General features: G+C 38.9%; 1 long non-coding RNA gene across 1 annotated transcript; it reads left to right on the top strand.

Moving 5' to 3' along the window:
* Window positions 1-1,017: 1,017 nt before the first annotated feature.
* LOC120723602 lies at window positions 1,018-2,964 on the top strand. The gene is made up of 2 exons (XR_005693792.1): window positions 1,018-1,380; window positions 1,495-2,964. It is a non-coding gene; the product is annotated as an uncharacterized LOC120723602 (long non-coding RNA).
* The last annotated feature ends 470 nt before the right edge of the window (window positions 2,965-3,434 follow it).

Here is a 3,434-nt window from a genome sequence, read left to right as displayed (position 1 = left end):
CTGGAATAATCAGATATGAGTATCTTCAGAGTTTAATGAGAAACAGAGTTGATGACGATAAACAGAGAACATTAGATTCATCAGCAACACTGTTATGTGCTTGCATGGCTAAAAGGCAGGATTTGTTGTTTCAAATAATAGCTTATTTCTTGCAGTAATAATAAAAACAAACACATGGTCTTGATGGAACCTATATAATCCTACTTCATTCAGGCTTCTGTGCTGTTTCCACAGAGGTGCTGTGCTTGCTGTGGCAGCTAATCATGCGGCTTTGTATTCACTGCTAAATCACTCTGGAGTTGTCAATGCGACTTTTGTGATTTAAAAAGAATCAAGGATAATGCTCTCACACTGATAATCATTTGGTGTCTTTCAGTCGTCTAATTAAGGCACTGTTAGGGTAGCATTAATGCACAAACAGATAGGCAGCTATTTATTATAAACTATTCATCTGATAAGCTTGTTACTGTACACAGGAGATTACATCACAGCGATCGTGCTTTTTAACCAGAAATTTGTGTTTAAATGGTTCTCAGCAAAACACAGACACATTTACAAAATGCAGTAATTACATATCATGGGAATTGGTTCTATTATTGACCCCCCCCCCCCCAAAAAAAGGAGAAAAATTAAAGGTTGCTGTCTGTGGTTGACCTACTGATTAATCCATTTGTATGTAATATATGTAATCGTCTATTACAGTAAATGATCTATTTTTATATTAAATTAGTTAATCGCAGGTCAAAAATTCTCAAAGCAAACCTGGTTAGAAAAGTTTGTAAGCATTTATAACCTCAGACTTCACTCCACATGGCTTGCCATTTATAGTTTAAATTCTGATGTATTTTCATCATGTTTGAAGGAAGAGGAATCCGGGGAAATGCCAGGAGCCACTGTTCTTTTGATAACCAGACAGCAACAAAGCTAAGACAAACTCGGTAACAAAGCAGAGCATCTCCTGTGTGCCTTCTTGTTGCTCTCCTGAACAAGCTGAACCTTATGAAAAAACATGGGGCTTGCAAAATAACTGTGACACCTTCGAGTAAGCTTCATGAAATACTCAAAGACAAAAAGCTGGTGCCAAAATTCCGATCTCATTATTTTATTGCCAACAACTGTACTTGGCTCAGAAGAGGTTGTACCGTTGTTATGACTGTGGCTCGGGACTTAGCTACTATGTGTTGCTAGTGGGCAGAGGTTTCAGGGTCATGCATGGACATGCCTCAAGGAAGGTGCGCACTGAAGCATTAGACACAGCTGGTGCTTGCCAGGGCACGCCTCAAGTTACAAGCAGGAATGAGAGGTCATTTTTGGACTAAAACTGTTGGAGATTAAATGTGTTTTCCGGTGCTTTGGAGGAGGTGCGTGCGCTAGCGACTGGTAAGTATACTGTAGATTAACCTTGGTTCGCAGGCTAAAGACTAAGAAAGGATGACAAATGACTTTGAAAGACTGCTCTTGACCACCAAACCCTCTGTCAATGTATCCCCTCAGAGCACCAACAAGAAATACAGTGGAAAGCACGGCAAAGCAGATCTCATCAAGTAATGTATAGCAGCAATACAATGAACGATGAAGGGTAGCCCAGGGGTAATCGATAATTTGAGCCACCAATCTGTTCCAGGTGCTTTATGATGTGACTGAGGTAATTATCACCAGATCAATGGAAGAGTTTGTTGTACACACGAGCTGGAGAGGAAGGCATAATTGCTTTCTGCTACTGAACTGATTTTATTTATGTATTTTTCCAACCTGGGAAAAGGGGTTAAAAATGATTCTCTCTAGAAGCAGGAAGATAGTGTTTGCCCCTTGCTATTTGTTCCCTCAGGGTTCAGGAGCAATATTCTGCGATATCTGTGGTTTTATTTGCATTTGCATGCATCATTAAGCACTCACAAAGTGGCCTTTGGTGATTCTTGGAGCAAAGAAAAATGCCCAGAGTAAAAAAGCGAAGGAAAAAGAGAAAAGGGAGTGAAAGGAGAGGATGTCCGAAGAATAGGCAGTTCATTTGAGAGAGGGAGAGTGAAGCTCGTTCTTTCAACTTGTATGTCTTTAAAAGAAAGAAACATTTCCAGCCAAACTATACAGGGTTTAAGAAAATGAACAATTTGTGAATCGTGAAAAAAAACACAATGTAGAGAGACTGGATCAGCTAAGGGATTGTTTTATTGTGACTGACTGTTTCTCTGTAAGGCAACTGATGACTCTGGGCATTTGAAAAGGTCATGCAGCAGCTTAATGGGTCAGTTGTGAACTTGCTGTTTGTTGTTTAGCAGGCTGGGGATCAGTAAATCCCAATCAAGGGGTCCAAGAACCAACACAGGAGCTCCTTTTGCATATGCCAGAGGGAACGTGAAAAGATTAGCTCAACTGGAAAAAAAAGAAGAAGAACAGAAAAACGGAAATTTTCAGTGAACTTTCAGCAGAAAGGTTAATTAGGGGTAATTAATAACTAGCAGAAACAGACAGCCTGAAGATATGCATAAATGATTAAAATAGATAAGCTGAATGTGGTCCAGAAATGGTTAAATAGCAGTTTAGAAGGTGGCTAGAAGTAATTTAATGGACATTTTTAAACCTACGTTAACAAATAAATAGCTCAGCTCAATGCAGCCTAAACAATTCAAGGAGATAGGTGTTTTAACGATGTCTGCTTTTATAGAGGAAAGTGTTAAATAGGGACTATTTTAGTTTAAAAGAACATTAGAGTTGGTGTTAATGGAGGGCCCATCTGACAGGCCTGTGGGAGCACATAAAAATGAAAAAGGTTTGGTGCCACTGTGTTAGACGGTTGGGTGAGCATTTTCAGATGCTCCTAATAACTTAATAACGAATCATAGTAAACAGTCTTTCAGCCCAGCCAATCTTGTGCTCATCACGCAACAAGCTGTAAACATAATACTGACATAAAATCACCTCAGTGACACTGCTGATTAAGTGAAAGTGTTAGCAAAAAAAAAAAAATACAGAGTTTGTCTATGACGCCCACATCCTGGAGAAATATCTGGCTCATGAGTAGTTAAATGTTCCATTATGTTCATCATCTAGTGACAAACTGTCCGTGCAGATTGTGATTTTTTTCTACTTTTTTCTCTCTCTTTCTCTATTTTTTTTTTAACCTTTTTTAAACAGCTCCCTGTTGCGAAAGGAAATTAGGTTAATGAGAGCAGTGAGAGTGAACCAAATCATCCCATTCAAAACAATGAGGTGAAAAAAGTAAAATGGTTCATATAGCTGAGAGGAACTCTAGTCTTTCATGTGGTCCAAACACCACAAAAGACCTGTTTCATGTCGTATTGACACTGAATCAGTTTTTTATGTAAAATACAGATTACTGCAGCATTGAAGCACTGAAACTCTCGACTTCACTGGAGAAATTAAAGTTGGCTACTGTGTGGACTTAATTTGAGGTTATGTGCAGGCTAGATATTTTT

This window comes from Simochromis diagramma, unplaced genomic scaffold (assembly GCF_900408965.1).
Source record: "Simochromis diagramma unplaced genomic scaffold, fSimDia1.1 OVJJ01000685.1, whole genome shotgun sequence".
NCBI classification, from domain to species: domain Eukaryota; kingdom Metazoa; phylum Chordata; class Actinopteri; order Cichliformes; family Cichlidae; genus Simochromis; species Simochromis diagramma.
The sequence above is the reverse complement of the archived record's forward strand: the minus strand, read 5'-3'. Positions and strand labels throughout refer to the sequence as shown.